General features: G+C 36.7%; 1 protein-coding gene across 4 annotated transcripts in view; it reads left to right on the top strand.

The window, feature by feature from the left end:
• Positions 1-2,760: 2,760 nt before the first annotated feature.
• Positions 2,761-24,346, top strand: part of fstl5 (follistatin-like 5) — a 266,449-nt gene continuing 244,863 nt past the window's right edge. For 2 of the 4 annotated variants that reach the window (XM_069187730.1, XM_069187734.1), the window contains exon 1: positions 2,761-3,077. The gene's annotated coding sequence lies outside the window, so the exon portion shown is untranslated. The remainder of the gene's footprint in view (positions 3,078-24,346) is intronic. The other 2 variants (XM_015344712.2, XM_015344713.2) reach the window with 1 other exon arrangement.

The following is a 24,346-nucleotide window of genomic DNA, read 5'->3' on the forward strand; positions in this document are numbered from 1 at the left end:
AGAAAATGAATCCTTTTTAGTTAACACCCAAGTATCTGTACTGTACATCACAATATCTATATTTACATTTATTTATGTTACATGCAATTGGTTTCCTTGTAATGAGGATTTTAGAAACAGAATATTTTTTCTGCAAACATAAATTCTTAAAATATTAATCAGTAAAATCACAGGATTATCTTTAGTAGGGGTTTCAAAAAAAACATTTTATGTCATATACAATACATTTTCAATGAAGCTTCTTCCACACCCAAAGAACGATCCACAGCTGAAATGTTGTGTTTCTTTTCTTCTCTTTTCAGCATGGAATAAACCTTTACCTGTTATTTTATTTTTATTTTGACCTGCTCATATTGCTTTCAATGTGTAACATTATATTTCTTACTTTATTACTTTACTTACTTAATGTATTCAACCTTAACCTGTTGGCAGCTTGAAATAAATAATTAATAGCAAAGGTCTTGCGTAATTGTGAACTGATTCCTCTGAAATTGTTGAAGAGAACTTCAACTTGTTAAACCTATACTGTCAGGACCTCTATCAATAATGAAAGAAACATCAGACATAACATCTTGAAACTCATTAAAATGTACCTGAATATGTGGAGGATTTTTAAATTGTTTTGATGAGGGAAAATAAAGAAGTGGGTCTTTTGAAGAAGAAACTTAATACATTCACAATTTTTGACAGTGAGTTTTTGATAACATCAAAATGGAACATGGCCTCTGTGGAAAGTTATTTCGTGCAGTGAATTTTGTCACTGGCAAAACTTGAATATTTCACACGTGTCACATTTTATCCAGAACTAGAGACTGTTCACTTCTTCAATTTACTTTTTAAGCTAAACAAGCATCATTTCACAAATGAACAGTAACTGTATAATTACCCCCTTTTTCCTTCATTGCAAAGTTTAAATATTTAATTTATTATGTACTATTTTTAATTAGGGTAATGTTAATTAAGAGTTTACTTAAAATTGTTATAACAAAGTCCAGATGTCTTTATTTTGCATTATTGGGAATTCAAATCATACAAAATTGAAAACTCTATGAAATCCAATTTTTATCATGTTTTTCTCCTAGATTTACAAAAATAGAAAACTTAGGAAGAAGAACAATATATTAATTCACAGGGTGACCCAGTCCTTTCTCCCCTTTCTCCCTTTTAATTGTCATTTTGTTTTCTAAGGGGAGATGCGGGAAGCAAATTACTGATGTGATAAATTACAGCAATCAGTCCTACACATGACTGTACTACACAAGGGTTATATACAAATGTGAGAAACAGACTTTCTAACAACCATTTAATCATGTGGTAATGCAACTTATTTAAGCCATAAATCATGTTGTTAATTTATAAGATAATTACAGTATGTGTGTTTCAGAAAGGATGGATGATACACTGTTTTGCAAATTATAAATTTTACAGTTTTAATTATTCTGTTTTAATTTTTTGCAAACAAGTGAACTTGCTTATTTAAAAGATTAGTGAAGTGTTTGGTTAGGGCTTTGGTTTTTAGGTTGGAAGTTTGTGGGCTCAGATCAAGGGTGAGATGCTGTTCTTGTTACCCCATTCAAGATGCATCTCTTACTTTGTTCCAGTATAAACCCTGCTGTATTAAACAGGTTGCCATTGTAAATTTGCTTGTTTGCTTTCAATTGATTTATCTGATTAAATAAAGCATTGAAATAAACTATCCCTATACGATATGGAAATCTCTAGATAAATAAAATGTTTTGTTACAAGATTGAGACCGTGTTGCTCTGCATTATTTCTGACAATCATTTCAACATAAAGCAAGCTCAACAATTTCTAAAAAAACAATGACCCCTTGGTAATTTCAGTCACAGGCCAATTTGTTTGTGTTTCTAAATATAAAAATTGAAAAATATGTAGTAATATTTTAATTCCTAAGATTAGTTAAATCAAATTAGTAGTCCAGAACTAGTATTTAGTATCTGTGGCAACTTCCTTAAATATGAAAATAAACTAATTCATTTTGGTCTCTTACTACATGCTTTTGAAACCTTATTTACAACAACTTTTTGATACAATAAGGACCCCCATACTATTATCAATAATAATAATAATAATAATAATAATACAGAGGAAGTTGAGCCTTGAGAATCAACTTTCAAGTACAGTATAAAGAAAACCCTCGTAGGGAGTGCAGTTTACCAGGAAATCTCCTGCTCTCGATAAATGGTAAAATGTCTAAGTTCTCTACAATACAGGATATCGTTTTTATTTTTCTGTAAATGGAGTCCACCGCATACATATTCTCTTTTTTCCTGAGTGCTCTTCGAGACGTTAACCCTTTTCTGTTCTGCAGGTGAAATCTTTGCAATTTGTTTAATAAATCTCGCGTCTATTTACTAACGTGTATCTGAAGTGCATTGCATTTTCAAGATTATTCTATTCGGTAAAAGTTAACAATTAAGCCGATATGATTGTAATCGTCCTTCTTGCTCAGTCATTTCAACAAGCAGAACAATGCATTTTTTAACAAGACATTCTTCTACAAAACATGTAACTTTTGCAACATGAAGCAACGGAGTACTCACTCTTTAGTTGCTTGTAAATGTGGAGACAAAGCCTATAAATCTCTTTATGAATTAACGTAAAAAAATTGATGCAAGTTTATTTTACACGATGTAACACTAGCACTGTGACACAACAGCTCACTGTTACAGCTCTTTTTCTTTGTCTGGATTTGTTGATTGGTTGATGCTGTGATTGTATGCAAATCCACTCGGGACGTAGCCAGTTGGTGAGGTTAGAGCTAGTAGGCTCTGGTTCAGTGGTGCTAGACCCAGGAGAAGAGGTGAGACTGTCACAACAGGAGCTGTCCACTGAACTACTAGTGCTGAAGTCAGGAATCTATTTTGGTTTTAGCAAGCTACTGCTGTTAAAAAGGAATTGTCAGACCGATTAACTTCAGCTACAGTCACAGCGAATCAGAAGCACAGGATAACGGATTGAATCCAGCTCACCTTGAGATACCGTTATCTTGAAAGTATTTTGGAAATTATCTTGGAAGATTGTCGCTGGAATATTGCTTGGGATTTGACAATCAGGTAATTTTAATGCTTTTGTCTTTAAAATGGCATAAACAAAATCATGGACCTGTTCGATTTTATTATACCCCCTACCGAGTAAGGTGTATTTAAGTGAGAGGAGATATAAAGCGCCACAAGGCAGATTTCTGCTGTTGTTTTTTGTTTTTAAAATTTTTAAAGAAAACTTGCTTTAACGTGCGACACACAGTTGTCAAATTTGATCCTTCACGGTCTGAAATGAAACACGCAAAGCGTGCTTCATGCTACTAGAAATAATATAAATATGATGTATTTTTTTTCTGAATTTAAATAGAACTAAACTTTACGTGGGTAATATTGAAATACATTTTTATATATTATAGAATTTAGGTTGTCATGTGTTCTGTTAAGGCTTTGTGAACACGGAATTGCCAGACACTTAGCTCAAAATATTCGAAAATTAAAGAGATATTAATTATATGAAAGAAACAAAAGTTTTGTGGTACAGTACGTCTTTTTAGCACTTGCCTGGAGTTTGTACCGTATTCGATACATTCTTTAACCAGTCCGATATTTGTACGTATAAAATAAATCAGCATCCAAGGGTTTTAAACAGCGTCATTTAGATGCACACAGTACTTCATCTGTTTTTTTTTTCTTCTTCTTGTGACTACACTAGTCCCCGAGTGCCACGGCTAACGGTTATGTTGCTTAATGTTTGCTTTTTATGATGCTGAGGATTTATGCTTCAGTTGAAACCTACCTTCAGCTGAATATTTTTCTAATACGTATTAGATGTTCTGAGGTTGTAAGGATGGGAGATAGTACTGTATAATGGTGAACTGCAATCTGTAACTCTTAACACCCGTGCATCCATCACCCTCGGTGCAGTCTTCTATTGCTTTGAGCGGTTTATTTTCCTGAAATTGTATACAGTACGTACCTCCCTCCATCTTATTTACATCAGCTATACTCCTGTAGTTGGAGTGTGCTTACCCTCAAACCCTCTTCCCTCGCCCCACGCACTCCCTTAATCTCCTATTAACACATTCAGACTGCAGTGTTGTCGTTTGTTATCTTCTGTGGGAAGCGTATCGATATTGAAATGCAGACATTTCCTTTATTACACGCCGAAAAAAGTATAAGGCAATTACTCCAAGTGACACCCTGAATAGGGCTTTCACTGTAGGGTGGAAATTAATCCTTGGCAGAATTTTATCCTGAAATTTTAATTATACACAAATAAATGGAAGGATACATTCATGTATACTTCAATATGACTGTATATAGATCACATACTGTACTCAAAGATGTATTACATGTATTAATACACCACTAATTTTGACATTAGTTTAAACAATTATGTTACGTTGAAATGAAAATTAAGGAAATAAGTTTTGAGCCATAAAATTATTTCACGTGAGCCATACAATTATTTCATAGCTCAGACAGCAGTATTACACAGAGTCAAAGGTAAATACTGTACTGTGTGTTGTAAAGAAAAAGCTTTTAATTTCACTCATCTGTCTATGTTGTAAATAGAGTGCATATACTATCTTTAAATGCAAATTTTAACATAATCTGAACCTGAAGGCAACATGTTTACAACATGAAAATGTGGGCTTGTTTTTGTAATTTCACTTATATACATAACAAAAACAAATTATATAAAGGGTTACTGCTAAGCAGTAGTTGAAGTTATTCTTATTGATTGGATAAAGTAGGGTGAAGTTCAGTGTGGATTTGCATTTGAATTGAATGAAACTGGAGTCCAGCAGGGCTTTAGATGTCAAACAAATCTGATTATGGGACATTTTAACTCAAACTTTTTAGTTTGGAATATTTTAAAGTTCTGCCTTGTATCCCTGTCCAATTAAATTGTTTATGAACTGGTATGTTTTTGCTTTTGTATACAATTTTTATAATGTTGGAACAGCATGAATTCATCTGAAGTGTTTAGATCATTATTGTTTTGAACTCTGAGCTAATGGCAATTGAATAGGAGCTGGTTTACTTATAAAAGTGGCCTTTCTTTTTCAATGAGACTGAAAAGCACATTGTTGAGAGTCCTTAGTGGTATGCCAGAAATGTAGCATGACTAACTTTTCATCAGTTCAGAAGCATACTTTTACAAGTGGGAAGTAAAGCTCTACATTCTGATTTTGTTTTGTATGAAAAAATAGCCATTGAACACTTCTGATTTAAAACTCTGCAAAGTAGATATTCAGTGTTCTTAGTTTTGTCAGCAATAAAATAATCAGTTAGAAATTGGATTATTAAAATAAAGTATTGATGGCAAGTGATGGTGACAGCAGCTTCAATAGATCAAGATATCTTAATTTGAGAACAGATAGATTCAGCTGGCAAGAGTATCTCAATTTTATTTTTCAACATGAAAGGTCATGTTGCAATAAAGTTTAAAAGGTTTTGTTATGAAAGTTTTAAAGTTGTTTTACAAAAAAATTAAAATCTTTTGTCAGAAGCAGAAAGAACTACTGTACAATTCCACAATAATTACTTAATATTCATAACTTTTATATTATTCCTTCAGATCATTTTAAGCTTTAAAGCAGCAAAATACCTTCTATCATCTAATATATACAACTTTGCCTTTGTTACATAAAAAGTCCAAGTCGTGCAGCATTGTAAACCTCCACAAAAACATTTAAATGAATTAGGTATAGTCAATGAAGCTTCACTCACAAATACAGGACAAGTATTATAGTTTTTGTTTTGTATAAAAACACTTAGTGATTCTAGGAAATTCAATGTTCTGCGATGTTACATAAACCTGTTTTTAAACTTTGCATAGAATATTTGTGATTTTGTGAAAAGTTTTGTGGAACCTTTTTGTTCTTAACATCAACAAATAAAAGAAAAAACACAATAGTTCCAGAAGGCATCATGAGACAATAATATCATCCTTGAAGAATTCATGTCCCTCATGTAAAGAAAAGGCAACTCTTACACTAAAGCATTTTCTTTTCAGTAATGTTCTGTGATCATTTTAGAAATTATGTTATAATTAGAATATAATTATGTTCGGGTTAAATGATCCATTGAAATATTCATGTAATTTGTAATTCTTGTTAATATATTACTTAGGAGATTAAGAAAATAACAACTTAATAAAAGTTACAAAGAGGGGGTCATTTGGCCTAGCCGTTTGGCCCATGTGGATGCTTGTAGCTAATTCAAGAGAAATCAAGAGTTGGTTTTCTCAAATCCAAGGTTTTTAGTTTGAAATGCACTTCCTTGTAGTTTCCATGTTTCATCTGGTTCATCTTTCACTATTCATACTGATGAAAGATGCAAACATTATTTAAGAGGTCTTGCTAGTACGCAATACAGTTTTAAATTTGGTACTTTCAACTACATATCTAAGCATTCCATGTGTCATTTTATTGCTTTCCCACATTGTTTGGATGATTCAAATGAGGTACCAACATAGCAGCTTCATCGCACAAAGTGAACAGAATCTTATACTGTGTTTACAGTATGTTTTTCATGATAAATTTGACTCTTTATTGATCTCCACTTCATCTATCATATCTTTACCAAGTTTTGAAAATAATTTTAACCATTTTTCAATTTCCTTTACAGCATCTACAAAAGTAACTAACTTTCCTATTTGTGGACTAACTGTCCACACTATGGCAGAATCTAGATCATTGAAGGACATTAGGAATAGCAGTAGACTAATATACAGTACATTGCTGTTGTCCTCCACTAATTGCATTTCTTCAATCTGAGCCTTTATTCTTCCACTGAACCCACAGCTTTACGTCTATTAACCAGTTCTCAATCCAAAATATGTGGATCACCTGCCTACTGCCTGCGTTTTGAGAATAGACTTTTGCTCCAGAAAATCAAAATGTCATACTTTATACTCTTTTGTATACATTTCTGATATTGCTTGATTAAATAACAATCGAGGCCAAGGAAGGCCTATCTTTGATGAAACTGTTTATTACTCATAGAATTAGATATATTAGAAGACTTATTGGTACACAATTATTCGGTTTAGTTGTGTTGTCCTTTTTATGGGTGGGAACTACATTAGCAATTTTCCAGTCAATGGGTATTACCAATGTACTCAGTGACTACTGGAAGAGTTAACAGTCCATGAATAATATGTCTTCTGTCCTTAAGTAGAAAAAGAGGCTCTATAAATCTATGTTTATCTATTGTGCCTCTACTACCTGTAGTATTTCTCAGTAATCCCTGGTGCTATTATTTAATATACAGTAGAATTTTATTTTTTACCTTGGTAATGCCTGAGTGCAATATACTGTATAACACATTTAAATTTCCCTTTTTATCATCAAAAAGTTACACATTATTAATTCTGAGATTCATTACATCACCTTTTATTGTTCCATTGATGTTGTAATACTAAATATGTTTTTAATATTTTAACCACCACTGAAATATTAATTTCAATTGCTCTCCTAAATTTTCTTAATGTGTTACTTGTGCTTGCAATGTATTCCTTTGTATCCAGATCATTTTCATTAATAATTTTGCGTTTGCTTTTTTTAAATTCTAAACCATTTTGCTTTCAGAAATGTTAAACTGGACTTCAAACAGTTCAAACCATGCTGTGAACCTGGTTTCAGTTCTGATCGGGGTGCTTTCTAAGTTATGCATATTTTGTCCAGTTTTGTGTGGATTTCCTCTGGGTATTCCAGTTTCCTCCCACAAAAAAACTCTGGTTAGGTTAATTGGCATCTCTAAATTTTTGATTGTCTATGTGTTTATGTATCCTGCAAAGGACTGTGTTGTGCACAAACTGTAATCCCACCTTGCGCCTTATCCTTCCTGGTTGACTCACCCCTTAAAAAAGAATTAGGGGCTTTCTGATAACAGAAGGAGGGATTGATACTACATTATAATTACTGTTCCCAGGTGGTTATCTCAACTTCTTTTTCTTACACTGTCTCAATTTTTTGAAGAGACTAAACAAGTGCTGGCATGTCCTCTGAAAGGTAATCTGTAAAACAGCAGCTAAGCTAAGGAAGCTGTTAGTCATGTCTACCATTTCAGATCCTTTTGGGTTTTTTTTCCAATCAACATCAGTAAAATTAAAATCTCTTATGATAACCACTTTGTCTTTTACATATACAGCTCTGATTTTATTATACTATATTGTTTATATTTTTTTTTATTCTAGTTACATCATAATTGCATGCTAATGCCATAACTTCCATTTCCATTACATTTTGTTCCTAATACTCTTGGCATTAAGGTACAGTATAAGAACTTAATTACTCAGTCTTTTGACATTGTTTTTTCCTTCAATTTTCTCTTTGTCTCCACTCCCTATGTGTCTTCCTTTGGACAATTTCTTTGGAGTCTTTGGTTGTTTCAAAATAATGCATCTTTTAAAACATTTTCAGATGGATTGGATAGTTTAAATTTGTAGGTACCTTTAAAATGAACACAATTAAAAAACACAAGTGGTATTTGAAATTGTAGTTTTAGTTTTTATTATGCTTTATTCTGACAAATTACATTATAATTGTCACGGACGTCCAAAGGGACTAACCGTGGGGAGTAGGAGAGCGGAAAAAGACACATATGCGTAGTGGCGAGACGGGAAAAAGGCCCGGGCTCATTAGTGCAAAGAGTTCAGGAATGCCGTATAGAAACCTATGCCCTCAGGGAGCGGACGTGGGGCGCCCTGGTGCTAGGCGGGTCTCGGGACATCCAAACGTCATTGCTGAGCGAGGACGGAGTGCAAGACCCGGAAATATATAGCCCAAGGGAAAGAGAGGGACAGGAAGGACAGCAGACCGGAAACTAGGGACAGGACAGAGAAGGAGCGCCCTCTGGATGCAGAGGGCGTGACAATAATTCCATTATAAAACATTCAATGTAAAAACTATACCTAACCAAAAGATCTAAAAATATATATTGTTGCTTTTATGCTGACCCTATAAATTAAAAGAGATTTGAGAGACACCTGAGTTTGCTGGTTTCTATCAAGGAACTACGATACTGTAATTGCTAAAATGTACATGTTACAGTATCTAAATGCTACCAGAAATAACTATTTTCATAGTTTGAATGAATTGCTGATGGACACTGTGATACATGGTAATACATACGAGCACTATTAAGGCTATAAGGCTGAATAGGGCCTCAGTTCAGACATTTTTTCTTTATAAAATAGTACAGTATTGAAATTTTATATCATTTAATTATATTGTGTTATTACTCTGACACCACTACTTGTATTAACATTTATTAATAATAAATGGTGTCCTATTCTTCCTAATTCATAGCATTGATCTAGATTTTTTTTATTGTAAACTAGTTAGGTTAGCAGATGATACCAAAACAAGATTAGCAGAAACTATAGAAGCACGTGAATACAAAATGTTTCATGAATACAAATGACTTGGCCAACACAGTTTAATGCTTTCATTTTTGCTGAATTTGCACAGGCTAACTTATCTAACTTTACTGCACCTCACTGTGATGCACATCTCAGTTTGTTTTATGAAGGATTGTATATACAAATCCCAATAAACACCTAACAAAGTGAAAAAGAAGGAGCCACAATAATTTCAACAGTTTTCTCGTTAAATTAAAATCATTCAAACATTTAAATGGTTGGCACTGAACAAAAGGGGAGTTAGGGTTAGGGAACATTTTAAACAAAGTATCAGATGTCTTAAACCCAGGTTAATTAAATAAAAAAGTAAGAGTATTTTAGATTCCTTGCCGTACTTCACAGTGTGTAGACAGAAGATGTCTGCATAAAGGAATAGATTGAGTTAAAAGAAAAGTTTTGCTTTTGATGCCTAGTTCTGAACTGGATTACTGAATTATACATGTATTTGTATTCATTTTATAACACCTTACTGATTTTATTTTTGAAAATGAAATAGAAAGGTACTTTCTTTCATTTGCTCAGTGGTTTATAGGACTGAATCATACATTTTACAATTTGTAGCCTGTTCCCTACTGAGTTGAAGGTCAGTCCTTTCTACTTTAAAGAGTAGGAAAGGTTAACTTTAATGGTCAAAGGTTCAACAAATGATATGATTCTGAGTATTAAGCTTCCCAAGGGGCTTGGAAACAGTAACAAAACGAACCTTTAACAGGGATGGGGCAGGGGTACAAAACATCTTCTGGTTACCGATTCTGAATTTGAAAACTAAAATACTGACATTGATCATTCTTAATGGTCTACTGAAGCATGGCATTTTAATGAGTACAGGTTGTAAATGACCAAAGAAGACTGATACAATCTTGCTGCATCTACCAGAGTATTTTGCTTTGTATTTGAGGTACGTCATCAAAATATGAAAAACAATACACCTTTAAAATACATCCAAGATGCAACACCTCAACCCTCTTTCCATAAAAGGAGACATGACAACTGAATATCTATTCAAGTACTCATTTTAAAAATCTGTTTTGTCCAAGTATCTATTGTAAAAAAATGTCTAACATCAAATGTAGAAGGAAACATGTAAATTTAAATAAAATATACATCACAGCACACATGCACATACTGGAATTAAATTAACAATTAATATGTAATTAAATGTATGTACTTATTGGCAGTATCATTAACTGAAGTTGTTATATATATATGGTTTTTATTCACTTCCTAAAACTGTACAATCAATGACATTTAGTGCTGTAGTTTGCAGATTCATAGTGATGGGTAGGCTCAAAGATTGAAGGGTATCATTACTGTCAGGCCTACCAAAGGAGTCATGGGCTAGCTGACACTAGAAACAATAGAAGTTCATGTAACTACTACAAGGTACCATATCTATCATCCTCCACTGACATCATACTGATACAGAAGAGTTTGTAATGTAATGCGGCGACAGCATACCACGTATTTTAGCAGAAATTATTTTATCCAGTGGGGATTTATTATAAGATGCACTGTGGCATCATAATAATACCATGATAAACATTATTGTTTGTACTTCAGTCCAGAGGACTGGAATACATCATGAACGCTGGCTGCTGTGACCACTAGACAGGATTTTTCTCCACTGAGTTCTTGCAGTCCTTCCTATCACCATTTTATTTTTAATATATTGTATGTCATAGCGCATTTAGAAGATTGGGATCTCAAAAGACAAATGTTTAAAATACAGAATGCAAGGATCACAAAATATTTTGTGAATTCACCTCTTTGAATTGTTGGCTACTAATTGGCTACTATTGAACATCAGCAGCCTTAGTAGATTTTTTTAGGATTTTTCTTTGTTATTGATTATTATCTTGGCTCCTGTTGCTTAATATTAAACAATAGTTGCAATGTATGCCACAGTTTGTACGATAATTCATATGCTTTGCACACTACACCAGAGAAAGAGTTATTAAAAAGTGATGGGCATACCTTGCACTTTCTGGGAACATTTGGACCTGTGTGACTCATTGCTTTGAATTTGCCCTTAGTCTGACAAGTGATTGATAATGAGATTCAGAATTTAATCACCAAAAAACTAAAATCTAAAGCTGTATGACTGTATTGAAAAACAATATTTAATTAAGGGGTTTCCAACTCTGGTTCTAGAAAGCCCCAGTACAGTAGATTTTATAGGTCAACAATAAACTGACACATGGAATGATTTCATGTAATCAATTAAGCAGGTCATTTTTAAAATAGTTAATATAGGTAATTTAGGGATAATTTGGGACCAACCTTAATACCATACAGCCCGCAAGGATCTGAATTCTCATAATTAAAAAGATTACTTGCTTAATTGATTAATAACTCAGTTTTTTCCAACCTCAAGAAACAGATGACCTATAAGACTAACTGGATTGGATCCCTCCAGGACCAGAGTTGGAGACTCCTGCTCTAATTGAAAAATTAAATTGTTATTCATTCCTATGTGCTGTTGCTGTATATCCTTGCAATAGATGAGTTGAAAGCAAAATAATGAAAACAAAAGACAGTTGAGATGTCTTTTTTTAAATAATAGAAGCAGAGCTCTTGTGCTGAATGGGGAACAGAAATAGTTTTGGGTTCTAATGTGTCCTTTCATATGTACCCAGATGAAAATCCTTAATTTAGCCACAACCCATCTTAAGGAGAACATGGACAATTTTTCAACTTTAGTCAAAAAGTATAGCTTTGAAGGAAACCGCCAAAGGAACATGAATCCCTGCAGTGAAAATGGTAGCTTATACCTAGATTACCACACTTATAGTTTTTCCACTCTAATAGAAAAAGTAGATGTTATGGGTTCTCAATAAATCCATTTAGAAGCACAAATGTCGATGCATAATACATATTTTTATTATATAAAAAAATTACTATCCATCTAAAAAACAGAATAAGGCATATGTTTTACTTACACTTTATAGCACTTACTTCCCAGGAAATATTATTTCCTTTTAATGTGAAATATGAATTTCTCTTAGTCAGAATACAAAGGCAGCTTTCAAAACATCAACTAACTCTGGCTAGGGATCCTGTGAAAAGAAGCCAGTTTTATAGAAGGTAGCAGCTAATTATACAGCTGAAAATAAAAAAAATTGTATTTGCAGAGTCAAAGAGACCTATCTGGAAAGTTGAAAAAACGTATCTCTAAAATAAAATAAATATGATATAGTACTCTGTCTTTGATAAAAAGTCTTCGCACATAGATTGTATGATATTTATAATAAAAACATTACAAACAAGAGGAGGCCATTCAGTTTATTTAGCCCAATTGGTAGTTTTTAGGATCTGATCCAGTCATTTCTTGATAGAAGCCACAGTATTGACTTCAATAGCATGGCTGGACAACTTGCTCTTTACTCCCACACCTTACTGGGTAAAGAAGTGCCTCATGTTCTTGGTTTTAAATATGCATTCATGTAGAATTAACTTGAATTATCTGGTTTGTGTTCTTTTGCATTGACATTGTCAATGCCTTTGATGTTTTGGTACTAGTATCAGGGCACCTCATAATCTTCTCTGTTCAAGACTAAAAAGATGCAGTTCCTCAGCTTCACAGTGTAGGACATTTGTTTAGCCCCAGAAGGTATCTGGTTGCTCTTATCTAGACTAGTTCCAGAGTAGCAATATATTTTCTATAGCGTGTTGACCACAAAATAGAGCACAATATTCTAAATGAGACCTTACTAGTGACTTACACAATTTTAACAAAACATTCTTGATTAAGGGTGGCACGGTGGTGCTGTGGTTAGTATTGCTGTCTCACAGTGTTGGAACCCTGGGGCACTCGTTTAATTGCATCATATTAGTTTAGGTCTAAACCCTTACGTAAATGCAGAGATTTATGGGGGGTGTCATTTGCTTTTGTTGGAGGAAATTACAGAAGCAACTGTAAAAATGGAAAGTACAGCATAATCAAAAAATAAAAAAACTTAATTCTTCAATATTGTACAGTACTGCAGGTGACCTAAGTAGTAGAAAAGTTTACATTATACACGTTCTAAATCCAAATTCAAATTAAACCTTAATTTATAAATTCAGAAATATCTCCAAAAATTGTTTTGTGTAGATCATTAGTACGGTCACGTCAAAACAATGACGCAAAAAAGATCCAAATTCTTAGCGGAAAGTGCAAGATATACCTGTCTCTTTGTAATAAGTCTTAATTTCGGTGTGGTGAGCAGAACCTATTAATTATCATACAAATTGTGATTAACATTGACAAGTAACAAAAGTAAAAACATTCAAACCTTAGTACAAAAGGTTTTACAACTGATGTATTAAAGATCCAGTCACCTCACTTTCATTCTTTACAATAATATATACCGTATATAAGCTGTATGCCAGCAGAATCTAGGGAATTTTCAAAGCCCGAGGGATCTCAATCACCGTCCGCAGACAGTACAGTACACGACACCCATTATCCAATTTAAGTTACACACGTTCATGCATACACTTTCCTGTTGAGGGTGCACACTCATGAGGATGCACACTCGGGGCTAGGCTAGCAGTTTCCTATTTCATACACGCAAAACATGACCACATCTTATTTCAAAATCAGTTCCTGTTACCTGTAGAGACACAAACACAAACTCTGTAGGTCTATCGTTATGTTTCTGTCTTTTTGTACTTAGCTGTTCGAAAGAGCGCTCTATCTGTTTGTCTTTTCCGTGTTGCAGTCTGACTTCCTGGTATGGTGGCCTTATTGGTCCAAACCCGATACCCCTTTTCAGCTTTGCTTTGTAGTGTCAATGCTGCGTGATGCATGTGCACATCTTCCGGTAAAGTAAGTACCATTTTTACAGGTGGTTAAAAATAAGTAAAATGTTGTATTCAGGGTTGGTATTTTTTTTTGTATATTCTGTATACACTATAGTTTAAAATAATGAAGGAATTGCTATGTTTGGAAATTAGTTATCTTGGTAGAAATGCAGCTGAATAATTATGTAACAATGGTACAGTCCGAGGGGGCAGGGCTATACTGTACCTATTTAGGAGGGGGGGTGAGATCTAACAGGAGCTTAATCCTACTGTAGCTGCAGTGGGGGACCTGATAGGACCTAAGTTTGGTAGGACTCCTGGCCTCTATTTCTTAGAGAAAGGGTGTGTGTGGGTGTGTGTGGGTGTGTGTGGGTGTGTGTGGGTGTGTGTGGGTGTGTGTGGGTGTGTGTGGGTGTGTGTGGGTGTGTGTGGGTGTGTGGTGTGTGTGTGTGGGTGTGTGTGGGTGTGTGTGTACACTAGTTCCATTTTGTTGTTGTTGTTTTTTCTTATATATAATTGTTTGTGAAGAGCACTGTCCTAATAAACCATCACTTTAGCACCTAAGTGCAAGTGCGGTTGAGCCATCATTCTGTTTTAAAAGGACTCACTTGGGCACCCCTCCTGCCCTCCCTGTGACATTTGGTGGCAGCTGTGGGATGGCTAGCTGCAAGACAGTGCGTCCCTGGAGAAAATGGGCAGGCTGTCGCTCACAAGGAAAGGCATTACCACAGCTCAAAGCAGATGAACCTAGGGACACGGTGCCCTCATCTGAGGAAGAAGAATGTTGTGAAGAGCTGGGAGCTCGACCTAGAGTCACCTCTCAACAAGTAACAGGTGTGAGACATGCGTCCAAGACAGAACCTCAAGGGGAGATGGTGAGCCTGCTCCAAGACTTTGTCTGGGCAACCAAAGAGAGAGGAGGGACTGTTTGAAAAATTACGTGGACTTAAAACATCCCTTCAGGAGATCTTGATTGTACTGGCATTGCAGGCTCAGGGAGCAACACCAGGAAGCATGGAGACCGCAGAAAGTCCACGGCTTGCTCTTCCTGCACTGGCACCATGACAATGCACTACAGTGACATCGGGTCAGGACCATGGTCCACCAAGTTCAACACCCATGTCTGCTACACGTGCTTCAGCAGAGGGCATGTTCCAGAAAGAGCCTAAGATGCCTCCCTTACCAGCAAGGTGAGGACATTGAAAACTATCTCCTGTGATTTGAGCACATGGCCAGAACCTGGAAGTGGCCAGAGGATGAGTGGGCCTGTTGGCTAGTGCCTCTGCTTACAGGCAAAGCCTTGGAGGCTTACAGTGCCATGGATGAGGACCGATCTAACATACAGTGACCTGAAGGAGACGCTACTTACTAAATTTGACATATCCCCAGAAACATACCGACAGCAATTCAGGATGACCACAGTTTCTCCAGGAGAAATGCCTACAGAAACCTATTACTACCTCAGGGGTCTGTACAGAAGATGGATTCGCCCAGAACAGTGCTCCAAAGAGGAGATTGGCAAGGCCATTATTTTGGAGCAGCTGCTACGTGTCCTCCCCTATGACACCAGGACTTGGGTGAAAAAGCATGAGCCAGCTGATGGGTTGACAACAGCCAAGCTGGCTCTGCAATATATCAACGCGCGACAAGGGGGCCCTCCACGACATCCATCTTCTGTGTCAAGAAGGCCCAGAGATAATCAAGACCCCAGAGGTAACTCTGTTGAGGTAAGGAGGACACAGGGGGAGGTCAAGGATCCTAGTTTGCATGGTACTAGTAAGGGCCTTGTCTGTTTTTATTGCCAGCAGCCAGGACATAAAGCTTCTGCCTGCCCAGTGCGCAAGCCAAAACTGACTGGGTTTTGTTATGTCCCAAGAGAGGATGACATTCCTGGGTAGGAAGAAGGAGGAGAGAAAATTAGCAGTTTTGCAAATTGTTCTGTTCTAATTAATGGTCAGAAAGCAAATACTTTACTGGACACTGGCAGTTCAATGACTCTTGTAAAAAAATCCCTGGTTTCGGATAGAGGAATCAACTTTGAAAACTAAACGTCTGTACAGTGCATACATGGAGATAAAAGGAAATACCCAATGACAGAACTTACTGTGGGGGTGCATGAACATGTAGGGGTTGTTCCAGAGTTGTCAGCAGACATTATCTTGGAGGGATCTGCTGGTGTTAATAGATTTGTTGAACAAATGTCAACTGTTCTAAAAAGCAAAGTAGGTTGCAAACATCATGTGCGGTTGTTACAAGAGCCGAAGCAAAAGCTGGTTTACAGCCCCTCCCAGACTTAGATGATAGTCTATGCGAGGGTGGAACCAAAGGGCCAAGAAAAGCATGCTGTCAGCAGCGCATTGCAAAATACTTGGGTACTCCAATGCTTAAGATTGATGGGTTTGGTCTTGCTGTCCAGGGATGGGAGGTCTCGGTTAACATTGTCTCTTTACTGAGTGATAACTTATCTTTGTAAAAGCATGTGTGGGGAGTTGGGAAACCTAATACAGAATATCACTGTGGGGATGTTTATTCAATTGATAATGGTATCCTATATGTCGGGGAGATGGGGAGCAAACATTTTGTTGTACCTAAAATGTGCAGATCATTAGTACTTCACCTTGCACACACTATCCCCTCTAGGTCATCTAGGACAGCAGAAGACATACATGTGCTGTACTACTTGTGCAGTTTGTCAAAAAACAAGTGCTGTCCGGAGATCTGATGAAATCTCCACTGTATCTGTTGCCGGTGATCTCCACTCCTTTTAAGCGCATTTTAATGGATATAGTGGGACCATTAGAGAAGAGCCATACAGGATATCAATATATACTGGTTGTATGTGATTATGCCACCCGGTTCTCAGAAGCTTTTCCACTTTGCTCCATCACAACACCGAAGATTATAAGCACTCTGGTGCAGTTATTTTCCAGGATGGGCATTCCAGATGAGATAATCGCAGACCAAGGAACTAACTTCACATCCCACCTGATGGGTCAACTCCACAAACAGCTTGGCATCACTATAAAGCCCAGTCTCTATCACCCACAGACAGATAGCCTGGTTGAGCGCTTTAACCAAACCTTCAAAAATATGCTGGGGATGTTTCTCAGACACGGGTAAGGACTGGGACAAGTGGTTGCCATTCCTACTCTTTGCAAACAGAGAAGTGCCACAGTCCACTACTGGGTTCTCTTCCTTTGAGCTATTGAATGGGTGGACTGTCCAAGAACCTCTGGATCTTCTGCAGAAGACCTGGGAAGCCACTCCCTTATAACATCAGAGAAAGGTATTGTGCAGACCAACGGGCCCAGAAGCGTTGGTATGACCAGAATGCACGCCACCGGGAGTACCAGCCAGGAGAGAAGGTCTTGCTCCTGCTACCCTCTGCAAATGGTAAGCTGCTGGCCAAGTGCCAAGGGCTTTACACCATCCTCCATAAGGTGGGCCAATTGCATATGAAGTGCACTACCCAGACAAAGGGAAGGAAAAGCAGACGTACCATGTTAACCTCACTAAGGAGTGGAAAGAACAGGAGTCTGCGACCTTGCTTATGGTGTGTAAGGTGGAGAAGGAAAAGGATGACTTTGCTGGCTTAGAGGCATGGAAGCAGCAGGCAGAGATAAACCTAAAACAACTGACTGGGGGGGCTTCCAGTTTCATTACCACCTTGGATCTCTGTAAGGGATATTGTCAGGTGCCCTTGGATGAAGCATCTAGACCTTACACCACATTCTGAACACCATTGGGATTATACCATTTTACTGTGATGCCTTTTGGACTACATGGAGCAGCTGCAACATTCCAACGGTTTATGGACTGGGTGCTAGAAGGCTGTGAGGATTACAGTGCTGCTTACCTGGACGATGTGGTCATTTTTAGCAACACCTGGGAGCAGCACCTCAAACATCTCCACCAGGTCCTGGGGAAATTACACAGTGCCGGTCTGACACTCAATACCCAAAAGTGTGAATGGTCCAAAGAAGAGGCCCGGTACTTAGGACACCATCTAAGGAATGGCCAGGTCCGTCCACAAGTTGACAAGGTGGAGGCCTTTAGGAATAGCCCTCAACCACTGACCAAGAAACAAGTTAGATCCTTCTTGGGTTTCTCCGGGTGGTACTTGGGTTTCATCTGGGTGGTACTGATGGTTCATTCCACACTTTGCCTCCATTGCTGTACCTCTGACTAACCTCACTACTAAGGTGTCCAAAAATCCCGTTGTATGGGCAGAACGGTGTGAAAGACCATTTAACACCCTCAAGAACCATTTAAGCTCTGCCCCAATGCTTCATAGCCTGAACTTTCAGGAGAGGTTTTTGGTACAGGTGGATGCCTCCGCTGCGGGCATTGGGGCGATGTTAGCTCAAGGGAAGGAAAGGGAGGAGAAACTTATCTTGTATTTGAACTGCAAGCTCCTGCCCGGAAGTCAGGTACTCCACCATCGAGAAGGAATGTCTTGCCATCAAGTGGGCCCTTGATAGTCTCCACTACTACTTAATGGGACGAGAGTTTGATTTGGAGATTGACCACCGAGCACTCACTTGGTTGCAGACCGTGAAAGATCATAATGCTAGAGTGATGCGGTGGTACTTGGCATTACAACCGTATTGTTTTAAAATTCGTCACAAAGCTGGCAAGATGAACATCACTGTGGACTACCTATCTCGATTGCCGACCTTTGTCAATCCTGACGAGGAGGGAGGTAATGTAACGGAGGGATCTCTGTCACCATCCGCAGACAGTACAGTACACGACACCCATTATTTAACTTAAGTTAGACATGTTCATGCATACACTTTCCTGTCAGCTAGCTAGCTCATGAGGGTGCACACTCGGATCTTGGCTAGCAGTTTCCTATTTCATACACACAAAACATGACCACATCTTATTTCAAAATCAGTTCCTGTTACCTGTAGAGACACAAACGCAAACTCTGTAGGTCTGTCGTTATGTTTCTGTTTTTTTTTTGTACATAGCTGTGTGAGAGAGTGCTCTGTCTGTTTTTGTCTTTTCCGTGTTGCAGTCTGATTTCTGGGTATGGTGGCCTTATTGGTCCAAACCCGATACCCCTTTTCAGCTTGGCTTTGTGGTGTCAATGCTGCGTGATGCATGCACACATCTTCCAGTAAAGGAAGTACTATTTTTACAGGTGGTTAAAAATAAGTAAAATGTTGTATTCAGGGTTGGTATTTTTTGTACATTCTGTATACACTATTGTTTAAAAGAATGAAGGAATTGCAATGTTTGGAAATTAGTTTATCTTGGGGGTGGGGCGGGGGAATGCAGCTCAATAATTATGTAACAGTGGTACAGTCCGAGGGGGCAGGGCTATACTGTACCTTTTTAGGAGGGGGGGAGAGATGTAACAGGAGCTGTAGCTGCAGTGGGGAGCTGATAAGACCTAAGCGTGGTAGGACTCCTGGTCTCTATTTCTCAGAGAAATGATTTTTTTTTTGTGTGTGTCTACTAGTTCCATTTTGTTGTTGTTGTTGTTGTTGTTGTTGTTTTTTGCTATACTGTATATAATTGTTTGTGGAGAGCACTGTCCTAATAAACTGTCACTTTTGCACCTAAGTGCAATTACAGCTGAGCCATCATTCTGTTTTAAAAGGACTCACTTGGGCACCCCACCTGCCCTCCCTTTGACACCATCAATATAAAATGCCACATGGAGAAATCTGAATCTATTTCCAACACAATATTCTGAATACTTCTAATTTAGAATATAAATATAGCTTACAATTTGGATGGTTACGTGAGGTTATAAGCAGTTATTATGGCATAGCATTATCCAACATACTGTACTGTTTTCTAGATTAGATATTTTAGTCGTCAGTCATTTTATTCCAATAATCTCAGATGAAACTAATGCTGTATTTAAAAATGTATTTAATGGTAATTATACGGGGAAATTCACTAAATGGATCTACTTCATGTATATCGGACAATTGTAATTTAAATGTTAATTCCTGCTATGTGTATTTACATTTTTAGATGTTTTGCCATTATAAAATGGTGGTTTCATGATTTTTGCTTGTACATTTTCCAGCTTACACCAGGAGGTCTTGCATCTTTGTTCATTAACATCTTGTTTTTTATCTTCACTGAGATTTCATTTCCCCACTGTGATATAATATAATTCAACTATTATTGATTTATTTTTTATCATTAGGGTAAAAATAATCTGAAGTAGAAAGGAACAGATGCAGAGGAGCTTAGTAGAAACAATCAGGCTGTGTAGCAGCAGCCAGTAGATTCAAAACAATGTATTAACTAACTCCTGCCAAGGATTAGTCTCTAAAATATTGAGGATTGGACATTAGTCCTCTGAGAATAGCTGTTTAATTGCTGGAAGACGGGTCGTGCTCTGTAACATTCTGAACCAATGGACAAAAGCTTATACATAGAACTTAGAATTAAAAATCAAAGGTCAAGATCAACTGTAATGTTGATGTCATCCATGTTTTTTAGGTAATGTTTGTGATCTTGTGACTGTTACGTTAGTGCTGAAAGTTAATCATTCGCCATAATTGTCTCTATAAATTAACTGCTCAGCAGTGTAATAGCTATCCATCTCTGACATTTTGTACCACCTTCAAACTTTATATTTTACCACTTCCTTTTTTAAAATAGACAGACAGATGTTATTAGAAATGTTGTTTCTTATGTTGTATCAGCATTTGCAATGATATCAAAGGGAAGCTTTTTGTTGCAGGGACCAATCTAGTGATTTTGCACACCTGCCAATCATAACTAACTTATGACATGATATACTAAAAAACTACAGATTCAAAGCCTGCTCTATGCAAAAGTTTTCTTCAGGGAGTCACACTGGCCTTCGTTAAAAAGACCTATCCAGCTAATTACAAATAGTCACATAAATTATGAATAGAATACAACCAAAGTCAATAATGTTATGTGATCTCCAATAATATGGAGACGGAAAGTGTTAGCTGTAATTAAGTTTCGGATTTACAGCTCCAAAGTCTGAGATTCATGGCCAGAGTGAGACTTTTTCTTTCCACATTCCAAAGTAGGGGTTAAGAGTACGAAAGCTTGTAAATTGTTTGAGTTTCCTTGTTGTGTTTCACCCTTCAAAACTTTGAGAGCTTGTAAAGCAGTGCAAGTGCTAAATTAAGGGAATTTCTGTTTTTTCTCCCCAGTATAGAATATTTAAAACTGTGGCAAATAGATATTATACCAAGCCAATTCTATTTAATTGGAACTGGAAACATTTGCTATAACATTTGCAGCATAAGTGCAAAATTACATTAAGATGGCCTAACATTGTTTTAGTCCAAGTGAGCATTTATATTTTTATATTTTTTTGTTATTTTATTTCTTCTACAACTGAAAGGTTAAAATTAGCTTTAATTTAATAAATGTCAGTTTGCAATCAGAAATGTTATCATTCAAAACCATTTGGGGGGAAAAATGAAATGGAAAGTGTAAAATTAATTATAATATTTTACTTAATTCCACAAATTTACAACCTTAGGTCATGTGAGTAAGATTACCTCCTGATTTACTGTAATTCCTGTATTTTTGTATTTACATTTCAAAAGTTTACTGGGTGTAAAATATAGTATATCCTATCTGTTAATTTGAATTGGATTGAATGTAGTTTAATTTGGGTTATTTTCTACCTTCCATAGGTAGACCTACAAATTCAGATTTTAATGTCTGTTTATTGTGTGGAAATGAACGTAATTATTTTACACCTATACTGCCTATAAAATATAACATACAACAAATAAACAAGCTAATTCTGTTGGATCAGGAAATCCAAATACAATATCAAAAACAAACTTAAAACCAATATCATTAATTCCTGAAATGCTTACCTCAGTGCTAGAAGCATTAGGAAAAAATGTAAGAACTTCAGGCTGCTGAAGTAAAAGGTAACTATAACATTACTGTATAAGACAAACTGAAACATAGCTACTGTAGGGTGAAGGTGAGGGAGATTGATATAAATTAATGAGTACACATTTTTCTTTCAGAATGAAAAGCTGGACAGAAGCGTTTTCAATGAAAAGGTTCAGCACAATACAGTTTTCACTTCCTCAACAGCAATACCCCGTAAGCCTGCAATGAAAAAAAAAGATAGAGACATGAAGCAAGAGAGTAAAGACTTTTTAGAATTTCTATGAATTGAACTATAAAATAAAAATTTGAATTTACAAACTTAAAATTCATAGAAATCCAATGGTAAAGTATGCACGTGGATTGGAAACTAATTAATAAACAGGAAACAGCAAATAAACAACTGGAATACTGGCACAATCACTAAGTGGGAAGATATAAGCAGTGGTGTATTGCAAGGCCCATTTTAATCTCATTGCTCTTCCTGATCTGAAGCCATTATTTAGATTCTGATCAAATTAGGAAATTAGTTACATTTGTAAATAGTGCAAAGCTAGAATGGGTAAGAGTTAAAAGGCAAAGGAATTACAAAAAAACTAGGCAGGTGGGTGGCACAATGGTGCAAAGGTTAGCATTGCTGTGTCTCTGCTCTGGGGACCATATTTCAATTCCTGGGGTGCTACTCCTGTGTAGAGTATGATCTTCCGGGGTTCACGTGGGTTTCTTCCCACAGTCCAAAGACATGCTGGTAGGTTAGTGGGCTTCTGGGAAAACTGTCCCTGCTGTGACTGTGTATGTGTTCGTGTCTGTGTGGTTGCCCTGTGATGGAGTGGCATCCCATTTCAGGTGCATACTGTCTTGCACCTGTTTGTTTTTTTTGCAGAGTAAGGCTTTGGCTTACGAATGATCCTGAATTGGATAAAGTGGTTAAAAAATGGATGGATGGATGGATAATTTGGGCAGGTACTTAAAAATTGTAATATAATGTTAAGCGAAGCATGATTCATGCAGGCAATTGGAACATGTATTATTCACATCACATGAGTGATTATGAGCTGCAACAAACTGCATGTTCTTGTAGATTCTTCTATACCCTTAATGAGACAATGTGGAAAAACATGAAAAAAACAAACAGAATGCTTGGGTACAAAGCAAAATGTGTGGAACTGAGAACAAGGTATGTCATGGTCAAGTGTACAAACATTATAAAGACCAAATTTAGAAAACTGTGGTCAATGTTAGTCCCTATACCACAAAAATACTGTGTACTATATATAGTATCTAGAAAAGATTCAATGAAGAGCAACAAAAATAAGAAGTGGTCTCAGGGGATTGTCATATCCTGATAGGTTAAAAGCACTAAATCTCTTTTGTCTAGAACAAAGGAGATTGAGAAGAGACTTTATCTAATTGTATAAAACCCCAAGGGAACAGATGGGGTCTACACACAGCACTAATTCAAACTTTAAATCAAGACAACACTTGGTCACATTGAAAACTAAAAGAGAATAGGAACATTTATTTAAATACATTATTTAAATTTTTTGCTATTCAAACAAAGTGCTGTGAGTATCTGGAACAGACCTGAAAAATGTCCATGCCAGAGCACAGTGTTTCATTGGCACAGAGTTCATCCTGGATACCACAGTGTTTAATGGATTAAGAGATTGTGACTCCCTTCAACTGAAGGGAGGTTGCTCCATCACAAGCTTACCCAAGGGTAGAGCAATGGTATCTACAGGAGGGACCTAAACCCACATCAGGTCATTTGAGTTCATATGCTTGTCGATTAATATGTTATTACCAGTCACAAATAACATTACAAGCTTAGATCTATGTAATGTTAATTGTATGAAAGTTATTATGCAATTATTGTGACTATATATACTGCATAATTCAGGTGGGTGGCTGCATCAGCATGCGTAGCCTGCAAGGGAACAAAAATTAGGTTTATTCCATGCTGAAAAGAGAAAACGCAACATTTTGGCTGTGAGCCCTTACACCTGAAGAAGGCTTCACAGATGAAACGTTGTGTTTTCTCTCTTCCAGTGGTCCGGGAGCGTGTCACGTGGTCCGCGGGCTAACCTAATCATATTTCTTTAAGCAAGTCTATGCTGTTTAAGTCAGAGGAAAGAATATTCTGGTGTCCCCTGCGAAGGGGCTCCCCCTAGGAGCACTGTTAAGAACTGCAAGCTGTAAATAGTAGGAGGAGGGACTTGTGTGTTGGTTCTAGGTATCGGGATTTCACTAGCTGTTA

Source organism: Lepisosteus oculatus, chromosome 1 (genome assembly GCF_040954835.1).
Source record: "Lepisosteus oculatus isolate fLepOcu1 chromosome 1, fLepOcu1.hap2, whole genome shotgun sequence".
NCBI lineage: Eukaryota > Metazoa > Chordata > Actinopteri > Semionotiformes > Lepisosteidae > Lepisosteus > Lepisosteus oculatus.